The sequence below is a fragment of the Triticum aestivum genome, chromosome 5D (genome assembly GCF_018294505.1).
Source record: "Triticum aestivum cultivar Chinese Spring chromosome 5D, IWGSC CS RefSeq v2.1, whole genome shotgun sequence".
NCBI lineage: Eukaryota > Viridiplantae > Streptophyta > Magnoliopsida > Poales > Poaceae > Triticum > Triticum aestivum.
Genome location: NC_057808.1, coordinates 441735531 through 441762012, shown reverse-complemented (window position 1 = coordinate 441762012; position 26482 = coordinate 441735531).

The window sequence follows — 26482 nt, the reverse complement described above, 5'->3', positions numbered from 1 at the left end:
TTCCACACAGCGTAATGGGCTGCACCACCTTGGTGCCTTGCAGCTTTTTTTCCGAGGTGGTTGAAGCCTCTATCGTCATTGTTGACGGGGTATGACTAGGGAAGGGGATGGAGTGGGGGGGGGGGGGGGGGGGGCTTTGTCTGTTCCGTTGACGAAAGGGAGGCGTCTTGTGGAGCGACGGCGGCAGGAAGAAAGAGATGCGCGTGGAAGGAGAAAGAATTTGAGGAGATTGTCCCATGTCTGCTTAAATTTGACCATGGGTGAGTGGATGTGAGGGGTAACTCCTCAAATATCCATGGGATGAGGTGAGGCGAGGCAAGGCTTTAAATACCCACCACACTTAGCCTTGAAATGGTGTCCATGTCCCTCTTCACATGCAACGTTAGTACATGCACGCATTCACTAACACAGTAACCAAAGCATCATCCCACTCCCACCATCATCATATGCCAAAATAAAGGTCTTCAAAGTTTGTGATTTACACTAATTCATAGCCAGTTAGTGGGTTGATCTCATAGTTTAAGATCCGGTTTGATTGCATGTCACTTGGTTTTTATAGGATTTGATAAGAATTAGCGTCTTGTTTGTGGTGGCCCTAAGTCTTTATCTATTTATTTTTTTAGTTTTTTCTTGTTAGTGATGAGACTATCATCATGTTGAGTTCATTTGAAGTGCCAGGCTGCTCGAAACGGCTAAAAGTGATTGGAGTTGGGACTCGGACAAAACTAAGCATTGGAGGCATACAGGAAGATGTATGAGCAATCCAGACAACGGCAACGGAGACCCTAACGGACACACCTAGAAAGGAGCTGCAATGTTGGCGTTATAGAGCCCCCCTCCCCATGCTGACTGCGGCTGCAAGCCAGACAATTCGTTGTCGGAATTGGACACCGAGGGGAAACAGTGTCACTCCTGACTTTTGGGGACTTTGCTAAGAGCATGGTTAATAATACAACCAAAGGTCGGCTATAAAGAGTTGTCATGTCATCTAGAGTCAAGCTCATAGCCGGCATGTACAATAGTAAGTTTTAAATGTGTACTACTAATAGTTGGCCCACCTTACATCCTCTCAAAGTGTCTTGGGTCTCGTGTTATAGCTAGCTACTAACCAAGAGCCCGCTTCTCTTCTCTCTCCTCCAACTAAGCAAAGATATACTATTCTATTCCTTATAGCCTGCTTATGTCACCTTATTGTACTTGCTCTATGAGAACCCTCCACACAACTCGGATCACTACATACAACAGTGGATCCCACAAGCAAAACAGCAAACAACAGACATGATCCCAAAGTATTTTTTGAACCAAGATAACGTTGCATTCTTTGCACAGATATTGGACATGACAAAAATCAAATATTAGTAGTTCCTAATAATTTCAAAAACAAAGCGTATTATTTTTTTACTACGAATATGCAAACCTTGCGTATCATTTCATTGATAGAAGAAGTTATAGTGAGTACAAGATATGGTATAACACACGGCACGGTCGCAAGGGCATGAACATGGTGTTCGGAGCAGAGAGACATGGGATGCTCGGCCAAACAGAGAAAAAACATACCTAAACTCGCCATCCTGGGGAATAGCCCAAACCAATAACACGACCACCAACATCTCCAGATCCAGAACCGAGGATGCCGCGAGCAACCAAGATGGCGCCTTCAGGAAGGAGAACGATGCCAAGACGCCATTGCCGTCCGATCCGGATACCTGAACCTAGGATTTCCCCTGGTGCTCGAGGAGGGGCACAAACAATGTTCGTGACAGTGCCCCCAAGAAGGGGACAACACCCGTGGGTGTCGCCGTTGCCTGCAAAAGATGCAGGGATTTCGTCCTAGCCAGAGTCTGAGCAATCCCAAGCCATTGGAGCACAAATCAAAGAAGAAGAAGTCGGGCACAGGCCTGAACCACGAGCACGGGAATGGGGGCGACGCATGACGCGCGAGCAACAAAGCGACGGAGGAACATGCGGGGCACGGAGATGGGTGGCTTGGCGGAATGGGAGGCGGTAGAGGATGTGACGGTGGCCGGAGGCCCGAGCGAGCTAGGATCCGGAGGGTAACACAGATCCGGGTCACTGGGACCGAAGCAGCAAGGTTGCCGACGAGCCCAAGAAGCCGGAAGGGGCGTAGCTCCTGGAGTACGCCAGAATCGAAGATGCACCGGGTTGAACGGCCAACAAGGGCACCAGCAGAGTGTGGGTGCGCATGCACTAAGGCATCGGCGAGGCAAGGGAGCCAGAAGGAGCGCAGCTCCTGGGGAGTGCCGGGCCCAGAGCCGCTCGGCCGACCATGGACGCAGGACGGGGCGCTGGTCCATGTCCGTCGGGAAAGACTTGCCCCGCCGGGGTGGGGGTGGCGGTGGTGAGCACGTGCACAGCCGAAATCCCAACCACCCTCCGCGGCCGCCGTCCGAGGGGGCCAACCCGAGGCTCGCGAGGGAGGGGTGGCGAAGAGGATCTGCACCACGGACGACGCCATGGGAGGGGCACAGTGCTTCAGATCCGCCCGGCCGCAGCCTGGGGTCTGGCGCGGCTTCGCCCACCGACCCTCGGTGGCCGCTAGCGGGAGAGGGTGGCGGGGAGGGGGCCTGCTGGGCAGCGGCGGGTTCCCCCATGTCACGCGGAAGGAGGGTGACGTGGGGGTCGGGTTGGGCCTGGAGCCGTTGCCTCTTGGTCTGGGTTCTCTAAAGCGTATGATTTAGTAATTCCTTTTTGAGCATTTGTTTTCCTTAATTTATTCATTATAACAAATTGATATTATTTATGTTTCTAACGTGATTATTTTGGTGTTGAAATGAACGCCACATGTGTGAAACCCTGGCCATGCTAGCCGGTACAAATATAGTACCTAGAAAATAAAAGCACGCAATCATGAGAATCCAACATGCAAAAACCAGCCATCCAACTCCAGGAAGCATATTTGGGCATCTTCACTGCCGTCCATCAAAACGGACACCCCAAACGTCTACAGACACGTCCAAACATGTCTACGGACAGCGATAGCAGAGCCGGTCATCCAACCCCGTGCATCAAATTAAAGCGGACATGTCATTTTCATTAATACTTATGAAGGACAGCCAGATAGCAGAGCAGGTCATCTTTTACATATCTTGTGTTGGGGTTGTAAATCTTATGAAGGACAGCCAGATTTAGAAAGTTGGGTAGTTTCTTAATTAAAAAAGATTTCCAAAATTATTTATTTATGTGTTGAAAACACCGCTGCATTTGTGAAACAATCATCAAGCTGTCTCATGGGGAATCACATTTAAAATGGTGATTTATTGACCATCTCCTCAATGATTCATTGACTATATTGTACAAATATAACAACTAAAAAATAAATCGATGTAAACATGGGAGTCCCATATGACAAAATTAACCCAATTTAAAGAAGCACGTGATCGGGAAAGCACATTATGGAAACTCCGGACAGTGCCAAGCAAAACCAAATCGCAATCAATTGGTGGTATTGCAAGGCTTTAAATACCAATCACCCTTGGCCTTTAAATGGTGTGAATGTCCTTCCTCACTTGCAACGCGAGTACGTTCATGCATTCACTAACACAACAACCAAAGCATCATTTCACTCCAACCACCACCACATGTCAATATAAATGTCTTGGGAGTTTGCGATTTACACTAGTTCATAGCCAGTTTGATTTGGTATATATGTTGCTAGAGTGGGTGGGCTGCCTAATCATATCAATTGGTCTCATAGTTTAGGATCGGACTTGATTGCGTGTTGGCTTGGTCTTTTAGGATTAGTTCACAATATGTGTCTTATTTCTGGTGGTTCTAATTCTATCTTTTTTTAAGTTTTGTTTTGGGTGATAAGACTATCATCTCGGTGAATTCATTTCGGATGCTAGACTGCTCGAAATGGCTTAGAGTGATTGGAGTTGGAAGTGGAACCCACGTAGAACTAGGCATTGGAGGCATACAGGAAGGTTTATGAGCAATGTTGCTATATTTGTCAAGTGTACTCGAGTCACTTGGTGGCTATTGGTTGGTAGCCTTAAGAAACACTCGGTTGGTGGTGAAAGATCCATGAGCAACTTTGACATTCTCCTCAAGTCTACTTCTGCCACTTTGTAGTTGGTGGCCGGTGGCCATAAGAAGTAAATGGAGATTCTGATGATATGGACATATGTTCCGCCTTACAGAGCTCTCTCCTGCCGCTGGTTAAAACTACACCTAGAATACAAGGGACAGTGGTGCTACTGCTCAAATCTCAATCGAAGCACCATTTGTGTCCAGAGGTGCTTCAATCTTTGAACTTTCAGAAAACTTCCATTAAAAGAAACTTGCAAACAACTCGCACCACCTACTTGTCCCACGAGCGAACAAACAGTAGACCATTACCTTCGTTTGATTAATATTCAGTCAGAACAATCACATGGAGATGCCGCGGCATCTTATCCATCGACTGCAAGGGCTCTGTTACTGACATAAACCTCAGAGTGCCGCTCCGAAAATTCACAAACTTTCGCGTGACAGTACGTGCAGAGCACTGACCAGTCCACACATAAGCAGTATAACACGAAGCAAGATGACTAAGCCTTATACGATTTCGTTTCAACAGTATGACATCAGATATTGAGATCTAAGATCCTGATCGCTGACAAAATACAAAGTCCCAATGTACTAACAGGACCAAAAACAACTGCTGACAATAGAAAAAATCCTCAAAATAGTAAACAGAACCAAGAGCTACTGCTACAAAAGATGACAGGAACGCCGAATTTTCCTGACAGCTCCAACCATTTTTGGCAGACAAAAATGTTCAGAAGCAGAGCAGATCAGAAGAAGGAATCGGATCCAGAACAAGAATAAGATAACGTAGAATCTTATCCATGAGCTGATTAAAGATTCAGATAGCGGAAACATCAGAACAATCATGGAAGGCGATAGAATGAGAAAAATCATGGGAGATGGTGCATAATAATTCCGACTTAAAACAAACACCCAGGTTCCACCACAAAAATTTAGAGACTTAGAATGACAAGGCAGAGCACCATCCCCGCAAAAAAAGGTGAACAGAGAAACATAACAAAGGGGCAGGATTAAAACTAGCGGGATAACTCTTATACTACCATTTTCTGTAAACAGTTTCAATGGCATCTATTGAGACCTAAGAATTTCAAAACGGTCATGGGACGACTGTAAGTACATTTGACAAAGATGTTTTTTCTTCAAAATTCACAAATAGAATTATTTTTCCAGAAATCAATGGGTGTATTTCAATTTCCACACCTGAAATATATTTTTTTGTATTTTGCGACTTGGTGCATTTTCTATGCTTCATTTTTTTTGCATGATAATGTATGTTCTAAATCGTTCTAAAACAAAGAGTTAGCTCACTAAAGAGCAAGCAAGAATTTGGGTCCCATGATGGAAGATCGGTGACGAAAGTGCCGCACGTCTCTGATCGGTTCACAATCAGTTACATTACGCCATTCTTGCACCATCGAGTTCTCGGTAGCTTCCGCAGCACACGCGACGGGCGTCGACGTCCCTCAGTTCTACAGGCACAGCATTGAAACAACAACAGTCAAACCTGGTAGGCAAAGAGAACCTCCGTCCAGCAACACGAAAGGATAGATACATGTACATGGACGTGTCCGAATCGCTGCAGGCAAAGATGAAGAGGAAACAGACTTGTCTCAAGTCTCCCTGAAATCCCAGCCAAAGACGAAGAGGCAGATAAGCAATAGTAGTACTCCAGTACAAAGAACCAAGACAGTGCATCTTCCCAACATCACAGCCTCCAGTTGTTGCTGCCAAAGGAAGGAATCAGACTGCTTCCCCCATCGTTGCTCCAAAACATTGGAACACGAACAGAGAGAATCCAAACTTCCAGAAGACCTCACGTCACATCATGAGGAATAAGCAGATGCAAGAATAGAATGCAGCAAACAAACAAATTGGAGTATCTCCAACAATCGGTGGTACACAAGACAAAAAGGATCGCCCAAAAGCGCAGAAAGAGAATCGTATACTGAAGGACAATATTGTAATCCTACTTCTCCACGGCTCCATCTTCACAACATTTGAGCAGTCATTCAAACTCAGAGCAAGAAACAAAACACTGTACAGTATTGTCCGTGGACTAATTAAGATTCAGGCAAAGAAAAACTCAGAGCAGTCATGTAAGATGACGCATAATTATTCAGACTAAAAAAGCATCCATACTCCAGGGTTCCACCAACATATCTGTTAGGAATAAGCAACTTGTATTCCAGACCGATATATATACATGTACAGGTGTGGAACATATGCAGGAAACCCCTTATACAACGGGATAAATACAAAGGGGTACATGACTTATATTATAACTCTAACACACACACACACACCCCCCCCCCCTCAAACTCATGGTGGATGAACAACACTGAGTTTGGAGAGATAAAAGCCATGTTGTGCTCTAGTCTGGGCCTTCGTCGGGAAATCCGCCAACTGTAACTCGGAAGGCACATACTGAAGAGCAATAACCTAATCCTGCACACCAGCGCGCACATAGAAAGCATCAACACCAATATGCTTGGTGAGCTCATGCTTCACAGGATCGCGCGCAATGCTAATAGCACCTGTACTGTCAGATAAGAGCAGAGTCGGTGTAGTGACAGAAACACCAAAATCCTGAAGTAACCACCGTAACCAAGTCACCTCTGCCGTCAAAAGAGCCATGGCTCGCAACTCAGCCTCAGCACTCGAACGGGAAACTGCAATCTGTTTCTTCGTCTTCCAGGCAATGAGAGAACCGCCAAGAAAAACACAGTAAGCAGAAATTGAACGGCGATCAGAAGGATCACTAGCCCATGTAGCATCCGAATAGGCCTGAAGCTGTAAAGAACTGGAGCTAGGAAAGAATAGACGGTGAGAGATCGTGCCCCGAAGATATCGGAGAACACGAAGGAGATGACTATAGTGAACCGATGTGGGAGCAGAGACAAACTGACTCAGAATATGAACCGGATAAGAGATGTCCGGACGAGTGACAGCTAGATAGACAAGACTGCCAACGAGATGACGATAACGCGTCGGGTCAGGGAGAGGATCACCATCAGTAGCACGGAGGTGAACATTGAGCTCCATAGGAGTCTCAACAATGCGCTCGTCAGTAAGAGCAGCACGAGCAAGAAGATCCTAGATATACTTTTCTTGGGATATAAAAAAGCCATCAGAGGTAGAAGAGACTTCAATCCCAAGAAAGTAGCGAAGAGGTCCAAGATCAGACATAAGAAACTGCTCACTAAGACGGGCCTTTACAAAGGCAATATACTCGGGGTCATCCCCAGTGATGATCATGTCATCAACATAGAGAAGAAGAAGAGTCCGACCACGAGGAGAAAGGTGAATAAACAATGCTGGATCATGAGCACTTGCTGAAAAACCAGCAGTAGTGACCACAGAGGCAAAACGCTCAAACCAGGCGCGAGGGGCTTGCTTAAGGCCATAGAGAGAGCGACGAAGACGACATACCATGCCATCAGGAACAGAATACCCAGGTGATGGCTGCATGTACACCTCCTCACGCAGCTCACCATTAAGAAAGGCATTCTTAACATCAAGCTGAGATATAGACCAGTGGCGTGCAGAGGCAACGGCAAGAAGTGTACGAACAGTGGTCATATGGGCCACAAGAGCAAAAGTCTCGTCATAATCACGACCATGCTCCTGCTGAAAACCACGAGCCACAAGACGAGTTTTGTGACGCTCAAGAGAACCATCGGAGCGAGCCTTAACCTTGTAGACCCACTTACAAGTGATGGGACGGACTCCGGGAGGAAGAGAAACAAGATCCCAGGTACCAGTGCGTTCAAGAGCAGCAATCTCCTCTGCCATCGCAAACTGCCATTCAGGATGAACAATAGCCTGACGGTAAGAATTCGGCTCAAGAACAGCAGCACCAGCGGTGGGAAATCCAAAGCGATCAACAGGCGGACGAGGACGAGAACGCAAGCCATAAGTAGGCTGAGAGGAAGAGGACGACTCATCCAATGAAGCATCCACAGGTCGTGAACAACGACTGTAATGCTGAGGAAAAGATGGAACAATAGAAGGAGGAATCGCCAAGGTAGAATCGGGGGGTGGCGACGAAGAAGTCACCGGAGATGAAGGTGTAGAATCCGGTGACATGCTAGGCGAGGAGACCGGAGAAGATGGTGGCTGCAAATCGACTAGAGGTGGAGAAGCAGAGGGAGTGGAACGAATAGGCACAGGCGCGACGGGGGTGATAGGTGAGTCAGGAAAAGTGAGAAAAGAGATATCCTCCACTGAAAAAATCGAGGAAGATGGGCGTGGGTAGAAAGGACGAGACTCATCAAAAGTCACGTCTCGAGAGATACGCATCCGACGACCGATAGGATCCCAACAACGATAGCCCTTATGCTCATCACTGTAGCCTAAGAAGACACACTCAACAGACTGAGCGGTCAGTTTGGTGCGTTCGCGAGGGGCAAGAAGAACATACCAAACACAACCAAACAAGCGAAGCATCAAATAATCGGGAGAACGATCAAAAAGACGCTCGAAAGGAACACCACCCTGTAGAGCAGCGGAAGGCTGTATATTGATAAGATAGGTGGAGGTGGAGACGGCCTCAGCCCAAAAGTGAGGCGGGAGATAGGCAGCAATCATCAATGCACGATCCGTCTCAAGAAGATGTCGATGCTGTCGCTCAGCCACACCATTCTGAGCATGAGCACCAGGACAAGAGAATTGAGAGAGAGTTCCTTGCTCAGCAAGAACACAACACAACATCTTAGAGATATACTCGCCAGCGGAGTCAGCACGAAAAATACGAATGGGTGAAGAGAACTGAGTATGAACCATGGCAGCAAAACGCTTATAAATAGACAACACCTCACTATGAGAAGTCGTGAAATAAAGCCATGTGTAACGAGAGAAATCATCTATGAAAATAATATAGTATTTATGACCACCTTTCGAAGCGAAAGGAGCCGGACCCCATACATCAGAATGAACTAAATCGAAATGACGCTTAGACACTGACTCACTATGTGAATATTGTTGGGAATCGTAGCATAATTTAAAATTTTCCTACGCTCACCAAGATGCATCTATGGAGTCTACTAGCAACGAGGGGAAAGGAGTGGATCTACATACCCTTGTAGATCGCGAGCGGAAGCGTTCCAATGAACGTGGATGACGGAGTCGTACTCGCCGTGATCCAAATCACCGATGACCGAGTGCCGAACGGACGGCACCTCCGCGTTCAACACACGTACGGTGCAGCAACGTCTCCTCCTTCTTGATCCAGCAAGGAGAAAGAAGAGGTTGATGGAGATCCAACAGCACGACGGCGTGGTGGTGGATGTAGCGGGTCTCCGGTAGGGCTTCGCCGAGCTTCTGCGAGAGAGAGAGGTGTTGCAGGGGAGGAGGGAAGCGCCCAAGGCTTAGATGTTGCTGCCCTCCCTTCCCCCCACTATATATAGGGCCAAGGGATAGGGGGGGCGCAGCCTTGCCCCTTCCTTCAAGGAAGGGTGCGGCCAGGGGGGAGTCCTTCCCCCCCAAGGCACCTCGGAGGTGCCTTCCCCCTTTAGGACTCTCCCTTCTTTCTTATCTCTTGCGCATGGGCCTCTTGGGGCTGGTGCCCTTGGCCCATATAGGCCAAGGCGCACCCCTTACAGCCCATGTGGCCCCCCGGGGCTGGTGGACCCCCTTGGTGGACCCCCGGACCCCATTCGGCACTCCCGGTACAATACCGATAAAGCGCGAAACTTTTCCGGCGACCAAAATAAGACTTCCCATATATAAATTTTTACCTCCGGACCATTCCGGAACCTCTCGTGACGTCCGGGATCTCATCCGGGACTCCGAACAACTTTCGGGTTTCCGCATACATATATCTCTACAACCCTAGCGTCACCGGACCTTAAGTGTGTAGACCCTACGGGTTCGGGAGACATGCAGACATGACCGAGACGCCTCTCCGGTCAATAACCAACAGCGGGATCTGGATACCCATGTTGGCTCCCACATGTTCCACGATGATATCATCGGGTGAACCACGGTGTCGAGGATTCAATCAATCCATATGCAATTCCCTTTGTCAATCGGTATGTTACTTGCCCGAGATTCGATCGTCGGTATCCCAATACCTAGTTCAATCTCGTTACCGGCAAGTCTCTTTACTCGTACCGCAATGCATGATCCCGTGACTAACGCCTTAGTCACATTGAGCTCATTATGATGATGCATTACCGAGTGGGCCCAGAGATACCTCTCCGTTTACACGGAGTGACAAATCCCAGTCTCGATCCGTGCCAACCCAACAGACACTTTCGGAGATACCCGTAATGCACCTTTATAGTCACCCAGTTACGTTGTGACGTTTGGCACACCCAAAGCACTCATACGGTATCCGGGAGTTGCACGATCTCATGGTCTAAGGAAAAGATACTTGACATTGGAAAAGCTCTAGCAAACGAAACTACACGATCTTTTATGCTATGCTTAAGTTGGGTCTTGTCCATCACATCATTCTCCTAATGATGTGATCCCGTTATCAATGACATCCAATGTCCATAGTCAGGAAACCATGACTATCTGTTGATCAACGAGCTAGTCAACTAGAGGCTTACTAGGGACAGGTTGTGGTCTATGTATTCACACATGTATTATGATTTCCGGACAATACAATTATAGCACGAATAATAGACTATTATCATGAACACAGAAATATAATAATAACCATTTATTATTGCCTCTAGGGCATATTTCCAACAGTCTCCCACTTGCACTAGAGTCAATAATCTAGTTACATTGTGATGAATCGAACACCCATTGCGTCCTGGTGTTGATCATGTTTTGCCCTAGGGAGAGGTTTAGTCAACGGATCTGCTACATTCAGGTCCGTGTGCACTTTACAAATATCTATGTCTCCATTTTGAACACTTTCACGAATGGAGTTGAAGCGACGCTTGATATGTCTGGTCTTCCTGTGAAACCTGGGCTCCTTCGCAAGGGCAATAGCTCCAGTGTTGTCACAAAAGAGAGTCATTGGGCCCGACGCATTGGGAATCACCCCTAGGTCGGTAATGAACTCCTTCATCCAGACTGCTTCCTGTGCTGCCTCCGAGGCTGCCATGTACTCCGCTTCACATGTAGATCCCGCCACGACGCTTTGCTTGCAACTGCACCAGCTTACTGCTCCTCTATTCAATATATACACGTATCCGGTCTGTGACTTCGAGTCATCCAGATCTGTGTCGAAGCTAGCGTCGACGTAACCCTTTACGACGAGCTCTTCGTCACCTCCATAAACGAGAAACATATCCTTAGTCCTCTTCAGGTACTTCAGGATATTCTTGACCGCTGTCCAGTGTTCCTTGCCGGGATTACTTTGGTACCTTCCTACCAAACTTACGGCAAGGTTTACATCAGGTCTGGTACACAGCATGGCATACATAATAGACCCTATGGCCGAGGCATAGGGGATGACACTCATCTGTTCTATATCTTCTGCCGTGGTCGGGCATTGAGCCGTGCTCAATTGCACACCTTGCAATACAGGCAAGAACCCCTTCTTGGACTGATCCATACTGAACTTCTTCAATATCTTGTCAAGGTATGTACTCTGTGAAAGACCAATGAGGCGTCTTGATCTATCTCTATAGATTTTGATGCCTAATATATAAGCAGCTTCTCCAAGGTCCTTCATTGAAAAACACTTATTCAAATAGGCCTTTATACTTTCCAATAATTCTATATCATTTCCCATCAATAATATGTCATCCACATATAATATGAGAAATGCTACAGAGCTCCCACTCACTTTCTTGTAAACACAGGCTTCTCCATAAGTCTGTGTAAACCCAAACGCTTTGATCATCTCATCAAAGCGAATGTTCCAACTCCGAGATGCTTGCACCAGCCCATAGATTGAGCGTTGGAGCTTGCATACTTTGTTAGCATTCTTAGGATCGACAAAACCTTCCGGCTGCATCATATACAACTCTTCCTTAAGGAAGCCGTTAAGGAATGCCGTTTTGACGTCCATCTGCCATATCTCATAATCATAGTATGCGGCAATTGCTAACATGATTCGGACGGACTTCAGCTTCGCTACGGGTGAGAAAGTCTCATCGTAGTCAACCCCTTGAACTTGTCGATAACCCTTAGCGACAAGTCGAGCTTTGTAGATGGTCACATTACCATCTGCGTCCGTCTTCTTCTTAAAGATCCATTTGTTTTCTATGGCTCGCCGCTCATCGGGCAAGTCAGTCAAAGTCCATACTTTGTTTTCATACATGGATTCTTTCTCGGATTTCATGGCTTCTAGCCATTTGTCGGAATCCGGGCCCGCCATCGCTTCTTCATAGTTCGAAGGTTCACCGTTGTCTAACAACATGATTTCAAGGACAGGGTTGCCGTACCACTCTGGTGCGGAACGTGTCCTTGTGGACCTACGAAGTTCAGTGGCAACTTGATCCGAAGCTTCATGATCATCATCATTAACTTCCTCCCCCGTCGGTGTAGGCACCACAGGAGCATTTTCCCGCGCTGCGCTATTTTCCGACTCGGAAGGGGTGACTATCACCTCATCAATTTCCACTTTCCTCCCACTCAATTCTTTCGAGAGAAACTCCTTCTCTAGAAAGGACCCGTTCTTGGCAACGAAGATCTTGCCTTCGGATCTGAGGTAGAAGGTGTACCCAATAGTTTCCTTAGGGTATCCTATGAAGACGCATTTTTCCGATTTGGGTTCGAGCTTTTCAGGTTGAAGTTTCTTGACATAAGCATCGCATCCCCAAACTTTTAGAAACGACAGCTTAGGTTTCTTCCCAAACCATAATTCATACGGTGTCGTCTCAACGGATTTAGACGGTGCCCTATTTAAAGTGAATGCGGCAGTCTCTAAAGCATAACCCCAAAATGAGAGCGGTAAATCGGTAAGAGACATCATAGATCGCACCATATCCAATAGAGTGCGATTACGACGTTCGGACACACCATTTCTCTGAGGTGTTCCAGGCGGCGTGAGTTGTGAAACTATTCCACATTTCCTTAAGTGTGTACCAAATTCGTGACTTAAATATTCTCCACCACGATCTGATCGTAAGAATTTTATTTTCCTGTCACGTTGATTCTCAACCTCACTCTGAAATTCCTTGAACTTTTCAAAGGTTTCAGACTTGTGTTTCATTAGGTAGACATACCCATATCTACTTAAATCATCAGTGAGAGTGAGAACATAACGATATCCTCCGCGAGCCTCAACACTCATTGGACCGCACACATCGGTATGTATGATTTCCAATAAGTTGGTTGCTCGCTCCATTGTTCCGGAGAACGGAGTCTTGGTCATCTTACCCATGAGGCATGGTTCGCACGTGTCAAATGATTCGTAATCAAGAGACTCCAAAAGTCCATCTGCATGGAGCTTCTTCATGCGCTTGACACCAATGTGACCAAGGCGGCAGTGCCACAAGTATGTGGGACTATCGTTATCAACTTTACATCAATTACTTGTATATCACATATACCTTGGGTGTTGCCGGCCTTCTTCTTGTCCGCTAAATATTTGGGGCAGTTCCGCTTCCAGTGACCACTTCCCTTGCAGTAAAAGCACTCAGTCTCGGGCTTGGGTCCATTCTTTGACTCCTTCCCGGTAACTGGCTTACCGGGCGCGGCAACTCCCTTGCCGTCCTTCTTGAAGTTCTTCTTACCCTTGCCCTTCTTGAACTTAGTGGTTTTATTCACCATCAACACTTGATGTTCTTTTCTGATCTCTACCTCAGCTGATTTCAGCATTGAATATACCTCGGGAATGGTCTTTTCCATCCCCTGCATATTGTAGTTCATCACAAAGCTCTTGTAGCTTGGTGGAAGCGACTGGAGGATTCTGTCAATGACCGCGTCATCCGGGAGATTAACTCCCAGCTGAGACAAGCGGTTGTGCAACCCAGACATTCTGAGTATGTGCTCACTAACAGAACTGTTCTCCTCCATTTTACAGCTGAAGAACTTGTCGGAGACATCATATCTCTCGACCCGGGCATGAGCTTGAAAAACCAGTTTCAGCTCCTCGAACATCTCATATGCTCCATGTTTCTCAAAACGCTTTTGGAGACCCGGTTCTAAGCTGTAAAGCATGCCGCACTGAACGAGGGAGTAATCATCAGCACGCTGCTGCCAAGCATTCATAATGTCTTGGTTCTCAGGGATTGGTGCTTCACCTAGCGGTGCTTCTAAGACATAATCTTTCTTGGCTGCTATGAGGATGATCCTCAGGTTCCGGACCCAGTCCGTATAGTTGCTGCCATCATCTTTCAGCTTGGTTTTCTCTAGGAACGCGTTGAAATTGAGGACAACGTGGGCCATTTGATCTACAATACATAGTGTAAAGATTTTAGACTAAGTTCATGATAATTAAGTTCATATAATCAAATTATTTAATGAACTCCCACTCAGATAGACATCCCTCTCGTCATCTAAGTGAAACATGATCCGAGTTCAACTAGGCCGTGTCCGATCATCACGTGAGACGGACTAGTCAAGATCGGTGAACATCTCCATGTTGATCGTATCTTCTATACGACTCATGCTCGACCTTTCGGTCGTCCGTGTTCCGAGGCCATGTCTGTACATGCTAGGCTCGTCAAGTCAACCTAAGTGTATTGCGTGTGTTCCGAGGCCATGTCTGTACATGCTAGGCTCGTCAACACCCGTTGTATTCGAACGTTAGGATCTATCACACCCGATCATCACGTGGTGCTTCGAAACAACGAACCTTCGCAACGGTGCACAGTTAGGGTGAACACTTTCTTGAAATTATTATAAGGGATCATCTTACTTACTACCGTCGTTCTAAACAAATAAGATGCAAAAACATGATAAACATCACATGCAATCAATAGTGACATGATATGGCCAATATCATCATGCTCCTTTGATCTCCATCTTCGGGGCACCATGATCATCTTCTTCACCGGCATGACACCATGATCTCCATCATCATGATCTCCATCATTGTGTCTTCATGAAGTCGTCACGCCAATGATTACTTCTACTTGTATGGCTAACGCGTTTAGCAACAAAGTAAAGTAAATTACATGGCGTTATTCAATGACACGCAGGTCATGCAAAATAATAAAGACAACTCCTATGGCTCCTGCCGGTTGTCATACTCATCGACATGCAAGTCGTGATTCCTATTACAAGAATATGATCAATCTCATACATCACATATATCATTCATCACATCTTCTGGCCATATCATATCACATATATCACTTGCTGCAAAAACAAGTTAGACGTCCTCTAATTGTTGTTGCAAGTTTTACGTGGTTTGTAGGTTTCTAACAAGAACGTTTTCTTACCTACGTATGACCACAACGTGATTTGCCAATTTCTATTTACCCTTCATAAGGACCCTTTTCATCGAATCCGTTCCGACTAAAGTAGGAGAGACAGACACCCGCTAGCCACCTTATGCAACTAGTGCATGTCAATCGGTGGAACCTGTCTCACGTAAGCGTACGTGTAAGGTCGGTCCGGGCCGCTTCATCCTACAATGCCGCCGAAACAAGAAACGACTAGTAGCGGCAAGAAGAATTGGCAACATCAACGCCCACAACTTCTTTGTGTTCTACTCGTGCATAGTAACTACGCATAGGCCTGGCTCATGATGCCACTGTTGGGAATCGTAGCATAATTTAAAATTTTCCTACGCTCACCAAGATGCATCTATGGAGTCTACTAGCAACGAGGGGAAAGGAGTGGATCTACATACCCTTGTAGATCGCGAGCGGAAGCGTTCCAATGAACGTGGATGACGGAGTCGTACTCGCCGTGATCCAAATCACCGATGACCGAGTGCCGAACGGACGGCACCTCCGCGTTCAACACACGTACGGTGCAGCAACGTCTCCTCCTTCTTGATCCAGCAAGGGGAAGGAGAGGTTGATGGAGATCCAACAGCACGACGGCGTGGTGGTGGATGTAGCGGGTCTCCGGCAGGGCTTCGCCGAGCTTCTGCGAGAGAGAGAGGTGTTGCAGGGGAGGAGGGAAGCGCCCAAGGCTTAGATGTTGCTGCCCTCCCTTCCCCCCACTATATATAGGGCCAAGGGATAGGGGGGGCGCAGCCTTGCCCCTTCCTTCAAGGAAGGGTGCGGCCAGGGGGGAGTCCTTCCCCCCCAAGGCACCTCGGAGGTGCCTTCCCCCTTTAGGACTCTCCCTTCTTTCTTATCTCTTGCGCATGGGCCTCTTGGGGCTGGTGCCCTTGGCCCATATAGGCCAAGGCGCACCCCTTACAGCCCATGTGGCCCCCCGGGGCTGGTGGACCCCCTTGGTGGACCCCCGGACCCCATTCGGCACTCCCGGTACAATACCGATAAAGCGCGAAACTTTTCCGGCGACCAAAATAAGACTTCCCATATATAAATTTTTACCTCCGGACCATTCCGGAACCTCTCGTGACGTCCGGGATCTCATCCGGGACTCTGAACAACTTTCGGGTTTCCGCATACATATATCTCTACAACCCTAGCGTCACCGGACCTTAAGTGTGTAGACCCTACGGGTTCGGGAGACATGCAGACATGACCGAGACGCCTCTCCGGTCAATAACCAACAGCGGGATCTGGATACCCATGTTGGCTCCCACATGTTCCACGATGATATCATCGGGTGAACCACGGTGTCGAGGATTCAATCAATCCATATGCAATTCCCTTTGTCAATCGGTATGTTACTTGCCCGAGATTTGATCGTCGGTATCCCAATACCTAGTTCAATCTCGTTACCGGCAAGTCTCTTTACTCGTACCGCAATGCATGATCCCGTGACTAACGCCTTAGTCACATTGAGCTCATTATGATGATGCATTACCGAGTGGGCCCAGAGATACCTCTCCGTTACACGGAGTGACAAATCCCAGTCTCGATCCGTGCCAACCCAACAGACACTTTCGGAGATACCCGTAATGCACCTTTATAGTCACCCAGTTACGTTGTGACGTTTGGCACACCCAAAGCACTCATACGGTATCCGGGAGTTGCACGATCTCATGGTCTAAGGAAAAGATACTTGACATTGGAAAGGCTCTAGCAAACGAAACTACACGATCTTTTATGCTATGCTTAAGTTGGGTCTTGTCCATCACATCATTCTCCTAATGATGTGATCCCGTTATCAATGACATCCAATGTCCATAGTCAGGAAACCATGACTATCTGTTGATCAACGAGCTAGTCAACTAGAGGCTTACTAGGGACAGGTTGTGGTCTATGTATTCACACATGTATTATGATTTCCGGACAATACAATTATAGCACGAATAATAGACTATTATCATGAACACAGAAATATAATAATAACCATTTATTATTGCCTCTAGGGCATATTTCCAACAAATATGGTAACTGAATCTGCTTGCCAAGACGACAACCCTGACACTCTAAAGAGACATCTCCTGAGACAGACCCCAGAAGACCTCGACGAACTAAAGACGACAACCGAGAACCACACAGATGACCAAGTCAATGATGCCACTGCTTGAAGGAACCAGTAACGGAGGCGACAGAAGCGGAGGAACTAGCGATGGTGGTGGCAGCGGAAGGAACATGAAGCCAGACCAACTCCCAAAGACCCTGAGAATCACGGCGGCGAGGGCCAGCCCCAACCAGAGTGTGTGTGCGACGGTCCTGGACAGAACAAGAGTCAACGTCAAGGATGACCCGACAACCAGAATCAGTAAGTTGACCAGCAGAAAACAGATTCATGGTAAGTCGAGGAACATGAGCAACATCAGGAACAGAATAAGAAGGAGTAAAAAGATTGCCTCTACTAGCAACAGAAAGTGGAGTACCATCAGCAGTGAAAACATGAACAGGAGAATCCAGCGATTGAAGAGAGGACAAAGCGGAAGAATGAGAAGACATATGAAAAGAAGCTCCAGAGTCCAGAACCCATGGGGATGTACCTGAATGTGTAGAGGGCGGTTGCTCAGTGCGGGAAGCATCAGTCACAGAACCAGCAGTACCTGTCGAGGAAGAACCTGAAGCCGCGAGCAGACGCTTAAGTCTCAGAATATCCTGCTCAGTCAAAGCAATGGCTGAAGCTGTCGAGGGAGATGACAAAGTTCCTGAGGATGATGATCGCGCCTTGCGCAGGTGTTTCCGCTTTGTGTAGCACTGGGACTCAATATGACCATCATTGTTGCAGTAGTCACAATGTGGACGGGAGCGACCTGAGCCTCCAGAAAGAGTGGGCAAGAGCGGCGGAGCACTCGAGCGAGAATAGGTCGGTGCAGCAGGTGGAGTGGAAGAAGCCCGAGTAGCGAGCACAGAGGGAACCTCCAGCAAACCAGCACCACGTAAGCGAGTCTCCTCAGCACGAATCTCTGAAAGCGCCTCCATGAGAGAAATATGGCCACGAGCAAACAACTGAGCACGCCGGGGCTCAAACTCCTTACGGAGCCGAGACAGGAACTCGTAGACACGATAAAACTCCAAATTGGCCTGGACAGCCTGGCAACAGGGGCAAGTACGACAACCAGCACTGCGGAGAGAATCAAGCTGGCGCCAGATAGCAGAACTCTGTGCATAGAAGTCATCAACAGTAGAGTCACCCTGCTGAAGAGCATGCTCCTGACGAACCACAGAAAGGTATAAGGCATCACCAGAGGGCTCATAGCGCTGACGAAGACAGGTCCACATCTGAAAGACAGTAGGAAGACCCAGAAACTCAGAAGCAAACTGAGGCAGAACACTAGCAGTGAGAACAGCTGCAGCACGAGCATCATCATCAAGCCACTGGGTGTAAACACACAAAGCACCATGATACGTCTGAAGAGCCTCCTCATAAGCCAAAACCCTCTCATCGTAAGCACGATCAGCAGCCTCATCAGCAAGCTTAGCCGCATCCTTGGCGGCCTGATTAGCGTCCGTAGGAAGAACCGGTGGAGTTGGCGGAGTAGGGCCACCGGAGGAACCGGACGTGGCGGACAGCAGATCTCGCCAGAAAGAACACCCCAGAGACGGATGCCACGCATGTGAATGCGCATGAAGCCAGCGAACTCGGTGTAGTTAGTACCATCGAAGATCACCGGACAGCGAGGGACAGCAACATAGCCCGATGCAGCAGACATTTTTTTTTACAGAAGACAGACGTGCAGGAATCCCGATCCGCAGCTGCGGCAGGCGGCTCGATCAGAAGTGGACGAGCCTCGGAAGCAGAAGCTCGATCTGGCCTCGAGCGGAAGATAGGGCGGCGAAAGAGGACCAGGCAGCGGCGGCCCGAACCAAATCCCGGCGGAGGTCAGTGGCGGACGTCCCGGTCTGGGATGCAGCGGGCTGCAGGAACCAGCGGCCGGAAACGACGAGGAACGACGGCTTGGGGTGGAATCTGCGACCTCCTTTGTCCAGATCGAGACCGATCTCGCACGGACAGAACCTGGGAACGATGGACAGGCAAAGCAGAGGAGCGGCAGCAGAGGAAACTGCACGCATGAGAGGCAACAGCCAAGCAGAACGATTTGGAGCAGCGCAGCCGGGTAAGGATGATCACGGCGGCGTGATTGGATCGAGCACGAGTTGCAGCGTGCGAAAAAAGAACCAAAGCTCTAATACCATGTTAGGAATAAGCAACTTGTATTCCCATGAGGCCATAAGCTGATATATATACATATACAGGTGTGAAACATATGCAGGAAATTCCTTATACAACGGGATAAATACAAAGGGGTACATGACTTATATTATAACTCTAACAATATCCAAGAGTTATAGACTTCCTACCACTATAAAAAGCCATTAATACACTACCTCCTGGTCCTACAACTATCAGAATAGGACGCACAACAACGGAACAACAGGAGCAAGACCGCTCCAAACTACTTCCTCCGTTCCTAAATATAAGTCTTTTTAGACATTTCAAATAGACAACAACATACGGATGTATGTAGACATATTTTAGAGTGTAGATCCACTCATTTTGCTCCGTATGTAGTCACTTGTTGGAATCTTTAGAAAGACTTATATTTAGGAATGGAGGAAGTCACAGTAGAAGTTATATTGAGATCTAGGATTCTGAAAACAGCCACAGCACGACAGTAGGTACATTCGACAGAACTTGACGAAGCAACAGATGGCTATCCGAGCAATGCAAGACCCTAAAATATACACAATTATTCGGATGTGAGATTGGGCAATGCCATTATGTGATATCCCATCCACTATTGAAAAATTAGAAATTCTAGGTGGAAGGTAATTGAGGACCATTTCAGAAAATGTTTGAGTAGTTGGAAGAGTGAACACTCGCATAGAAACAACTACCAAGGCTAAGAATGTGCTGGGGTGCTCTACGATGGTCAACACTAATTTGGAATCGGTTGGCTGGAATAGAAGGCAAAGTACACTTCGGAATATGAGGCATCATGGAATATCTACCTGATGAACAGTAGCATATTCCTAACATGGCGGCAACATCATAATCTCCAACATTTGCTGCCAAAGAGAGCAGACAAGATGCCCCGCTCAAACCTCAAAGATGGGTCCAACACTAGGTGTAGGATGACATACTATTTGTGGAAAGATGCGCATTCTTACTGCCTTCAGCTTGGTTTGTTATTTGCTTCAATTAGAGGACCTAGGTACAGACACTAGGTTATGTGGAAAATGGAGTTTACAGAAAAGATTCCATTAGTTCTCAATAATTACGAGAACGAAGCCTAGGATTTAATAATTCTTCTTCCAATATGTATTCTTCCTTACTTTATTGTTTTATTAAACGTGGCACTTTTTAGATTCTAGATTATTTAGTTTTTTGTTGCAGTGGCCGGTGCATGTGTGAAGCCATCACAATGCTATCCGTCAAACCACATTGAGTCGTGAGGAACAGAGATACAGGCACTCGAGGGGGATAGTGGAACTAAATTTTATGAACTCAAATTAAAGCATCAAGGTAGAAGGGGAACCAAACTATCTCCCTCAAAGCATCAGGTGCCGGAGAGACAGAGATATTTTTGCATCCAATCCAAGCACCAGCTGTCCAGAGATGCTTCAGAACTGGAACATTCAGAGAAACTTTCCTAAAAGAAACAACTCGCGTGACCTTCTTTGTACAAAATGGCGATGTACTCCCTCTGTAAATTAATATAAGAGCGTTTAGATCACTACTTTACTAATCTAAACGCTCTTATATTAGTTTACGGAGGGAGTATTTGTGAACCAATATCCACTGCTGCAAAGAGATGACAGGCCCCAACAGTTGATGACTTACCAAAAACGATCAAGATGGCGATCTTATCCATCATATGACAAGAGGCACCGTTACTGACAGAAACTTGAGAGTGCCGCTCCGAAAATTCAGAAAGTTTCGCATGACACCGCAGAACGCCGACCAATCCACAGGTAAAAAGATGAAAACATCAGCAAAATTAACGCAAAGCAAGATAACTATTAGCCCTATGCCATTTCCTTTCAACACTTTTGAGCAATGTTGAGATCTAAGATCCCAAGTACTGATAAAATACAAGGTCGTTCTCAATGTATACTAACATGAACAGAACCAAGAGCAACTACTGACAGAAGGTGACAAGAACACTGAATTTTATTGACGCCTCCAACAATTGCTGCCAGACAAAAAGGGTAAAAAGCAGTGGAGATCACAAGAGGGAATCGGATCTAGAACGAGAGTAAGACAATGCAGAATCGTATCCATGAACTAATTGAAGATACGGATGGTGGACAAATCAGAACAGCCATGCGAAATGGTACACAATTGAGAACCATGGGAGATGCATGATGCATAATAATTCAGACTTCAAACAAACGGTCCCACTAAAAAAATCAGAGACTTCGCATGGAAGGACAGAGCACCATTCTAGCCAAAAAGGTGACGAGAGAAACATATCTAATAAGAACTTCTAAAAAGACACGGGGACGACGCTAGGAACATTCAACGGAGACAGAACATGATCACAGATCATCGGCCATTCGATCTGCGTAGAATATTATGTTTCTGTGCCTTGCTAAAACTTCTGTGATAAAGGTGTCAGCAGGTCTCAATCGCTCGTGCTCAGTCACATTTCAGCGTTCTTGCACCTCGAGTTGTCGAGAGCAACGTCACGCGGTATGACCCTCGGTTCTGCTGGCACGGCATCGAAACATCAACAGCCAAACTGGGTAGGCAGAGAGAACCCTGTCCAAAAGTTTGTAGGCAGAAAGCGTGGGAGCTCAAGCCAACTTCGAGATCAAACAAATTGCAGATTCGACAGTGTCAAAGGTAGAAATGTGGGAAAACATGCCGATTCAAGATCAAACCCTCTGATCAAGAACTTCGTTTCTGCATCTCCCTCCATGAGATTTGCAATCTCGCACATTAGTTTTTCGCGACCATTCCAACAAAGAATGCAAGTGCATTGAGGATCGTTTTGAAAAGAAACTAAGCTGCTGAAAGGGCAAGTTTATGTCATATGGAGGCCGACTAAGTCTCATTAATTCGGTACTCACGAGTATGCCTATGTTTCTTTTGTCCTTTTTTGAGGTACCAGTTGGAGTTCGGAAAAGACTGGACTTTTATCGATCGCGCTTCTTCTGACAGAGCGATGAGTTAAAACGAAAGTACAGACTCGCTAAATGGGATATAATATGTAGGCCAAAAGACCAAGGGGGTCTTGGCATTGAAAATTTAGAGGCTTCTCAGCAAGTGGTTGTATAAGCTATCTGTAGAGACCGATGCCACATAGACCCAGATTCTGCGTAATAAGTACCTACATTCCAAAACCTTATCCCAGGTGACGGTTAGACCGACTGATTCACCATTTTGAAAGGGACTGATGAGATTGAAATCAGTATTCTTCAACAGGACAAAATTTACCGTTGGAAATGGTACTATCACGAGATTATGGGAGGATACATGGTTAGGGGAGACGCCTCTTGGACTCCAATATCCTACTCTCTATAATATTGTTCAGCGAAGAGACGCTTACGTTGCAACAGTATTACAGTCCAACCCTCTCAATATTCAATTCAGGAGGACTTTAGAGGGAAACCGTTGGGAAGCTTGGCTCCATCTTGTGAGAAGATTGATGGATGTTCACCTTTCTCAACAGCCAGACCAGTTGCACTGGAAACTAACAGAGAATAGAGAGTTTTCGGTTAAATCCATTTATTTGGATATTATCAACACTGGCTCTATATCTCGATCGAACCATGTTTGAAAAGTCAAAGTGCCTTTAAAAATGTTCCTGGAAGTCAACACATCGTACCAGCATTGGCTAATTTTGCCTTGCATCTTCTGTGTTTGGGTTGTAAATCTTAGGAAGGAAAAACATAGTATTTAAAGTCATCATATCCGCGCAGAAGATGCAAAAGTCTTATATGAGTTGGATTTAAAGACACACAAAACATGAGTGAATTGCAGAAAACCACTACATTGACGCCTAGGTTGTAGAAAACACCGATTTGTGAATTTGGGACAAAAATCACTGATTCTCAACCTAATATTTTGCAAAATAACAAAACACTAATTTGTGGCTTAGGTAATTTCGATGACGATTAAGACACGTGGGTCCCACATTTGATGACATGGCGTAACAGTTAACGGTGGGCGATGTTAGACTGGTCTTTTTTCAAAAACCACGTCCCTTCCCTAAAATGTGGTGGGATTGCCCCTTCCCTCCTTCATCCCCTCCCCGCGATGTGATCCACCGTCGCCATGGCCGTGGACCTCGTCGTCGCGCGCATGGCTGCCTCGAAGTCATGGTCAACAAGGCAGGCATCAACGCCGCCCTTGCGCCCGTTCCTCTCGGCTCCCACGGCCCAACCTACCTGGACCTCGCGGCGCCCTCGCGCCCGTCTCGTCCCTCTCGGCTTTCTTGGACTTAGACCGCATCATGGCGGTCAACACGTGAGCTGATCTCACCAGCATCAAGCACGACGTGCGGGTCATGGCGGGTCCTAACCGTGCGGCCATGGATCCACCATGGTCCTCGACATCCTGGATCCGGTGACTTTTGCCACTAGAGGCCCTGTATCCGGCGAAATGTGCGGCTAGACGGCTCGCAGCTTCCTCTAGTGGCTCGACCACAGGCTGAGGACAATAGACGCCAACTGAGGATGATGGACGCTGGTTGAGGATGATGGAGGCCGGCTGAGGACGCCGGACCTTAGCGGCAGAGGGTGACGGATGCCGTACCTCTGTCGACCGCAGGATGAGGGACAAGGCGCGACCCACCCCCTTGCCAGCTCCGCGGCCAACTGCCGCAGCAGTCGCGCGCCTGTGCCCGTGACCTCTGCTCCATTGCCGGTGTGGTACTACTCTGCTCCATTGCTGACGAGACCCATTGCCGGCATGATGCTGCTCAGCTCGACTGCTTAGGCAGCCCAAATCCATGTATGGAGCTGATTGCTTTTAGTTTTTCGATTGAAGAGTGTCCCTGTAAAATTACAGGGACTGTTTTGTAAATCTATAAAAAAACCTCATCTAACAATGTCTAATGTCGTCTACAGTGAACCGTTACGCCACCTCACCAAATGCGGGACTCAAATGTCATAATCACGGTTAAAATGCCCAAAGCATACGATCAATGTTTTTTACAGAAGATTAGATTGAGAATCAGTGGTTTTTCTCCCAAATTTGTAAACCGGTGTTTCCTGCAAACTCAGGCGTCGATGTTGTGGTTTTCTACAATTCACTCCACAAAAATAGAGAAATCGTGGCATGGAAACTCTAGAAGCCAACAAAACCAAATCCCAACCAACTTCCCTCTTCACTCGCGATGTACACACACGCACCCATTTATGAACGCAACATCCAATGTACCAGGTTTCTTTCCCACCACCAACATATGACATTATAAAGGCCTTAGTGGTTTGGGATTTAATTAGACCAATTCGTAGCTATTTTGATTTATGGTGATATATATAGTGGGGTGGGCTCTGCATAGACTTTTCAACCATTTTCTCATAGTTTTGGGTCAATTTTAGCACATATTCACTTAGTGTTCAGAGTTTTCGTGAGCGTTGGTGAGCTGTATATGTGCCTTGTTTTTTTATCCATTTGCTCGAACTTTGTTTTGTTGGCGGTAAGTCCATCGTCTTGGTAAGATCATCCAAGATGTGGTGTTTTTTAAAATGATTGAACTAGGCATTGGAGGCATCCAGGAAGATTTACTAGAAAACTTGGTGTTATCTCCTCATGCGGAATGTGATCATCATGTGGAAATGTAAAAGGAACAGCATTTATATCCTGGCGTCTGCCTATACGATGCAATTCCAGGGCTCCACGCTAAAATTTGAGTCCTCCCAGATATGAACCACTGACGCGGAGCTTAAGTGCAAGTTTTTTTTTATCAAAAAGGCTTTCGCCCCGCTTTATAGATAAAGCAACTGCCCAAGCCAAACATTCAACAAGGTTCACAAACACACACACACACAAAGGTCTAGCACAGACAAGTAGTCAAAGGGTTAATGCTGAGGGCACAGCTCAACAAGCCCTGAAAAAGACAAAAAGCACGCACATTTTTTTTTCAAGGCCCGTGCTCCTCGACAGAATCCTCATGACCCTCAGAATCGTTGTTCGTGGAACGCCACATGACCCTGCTTACAAGCTTTGACTCTACGGACTGTAGACCGAAACCCACATTTGCAAAGATTGTCTTTTTTCAATTATCCTTTGGAACATAAATTTGGAAAGATAGAAATGGGAGAATTTTAGACGCCACTTGAATGACGCACCTAGAGGTTACTGGGTTGGCTTTCAATGATATTGCATTGGCTTTCGGTGTCATCCAGCAAACTGTGGGTGTTGGTCGAATGTCTTGTACTTCGCTCTTGGGCTACTACGGTTTCCTCACACCCCCCTTAAAAAACGTGACATCTCTGTGCATATTATCCCTCTTGTTGTCTAAATGAATGGGTAGTGTTCCTGTCGGTTTCTCAAAATAAACATACTACAAATACATGGGATACTTGTAAAACTGAACAAATTGAGTAGTATGTTGTCATCCCAACTAGTGTAAGTATCACTTGCGCTCCAAGCAAGAATCAAACTCGCGACCATTTCGGTAATAGCACCATGCCACAAAAGCAGCATACCGCCAACATTCAGTTCGCAACACAAAATTACTATGTTCGGCACCATACTAAAAGTTTGGCTTTTTTCTCCTTTCTTCTGAGCAACCTTTCATTGCACCATCGAATTATCAGGAGTGCCAGCAGGTTCTACTTGCACAACACCAACAACAACGACAGAAAAGTGGGTAGGGCAAAGAAGAATGTTGTCAAAAAGCGGGAGTTCTTTTTTAGAAAAGGAGGATGACCCCCGGCCTCTGCATCTGGGAGATGCATACGGCCATTTTATTGATTATTCTCGAGGACCTTACAAGTAGTACAACAATATGCCTGAATCCGCCATCTTGGCAACATCTGTCGCTACTCCAATCCATATGATGAAGGGGGTGCAAGCTGGGCCAAATACCCAGACCTCTCACCTAAGCCTAACATCTAAAGCC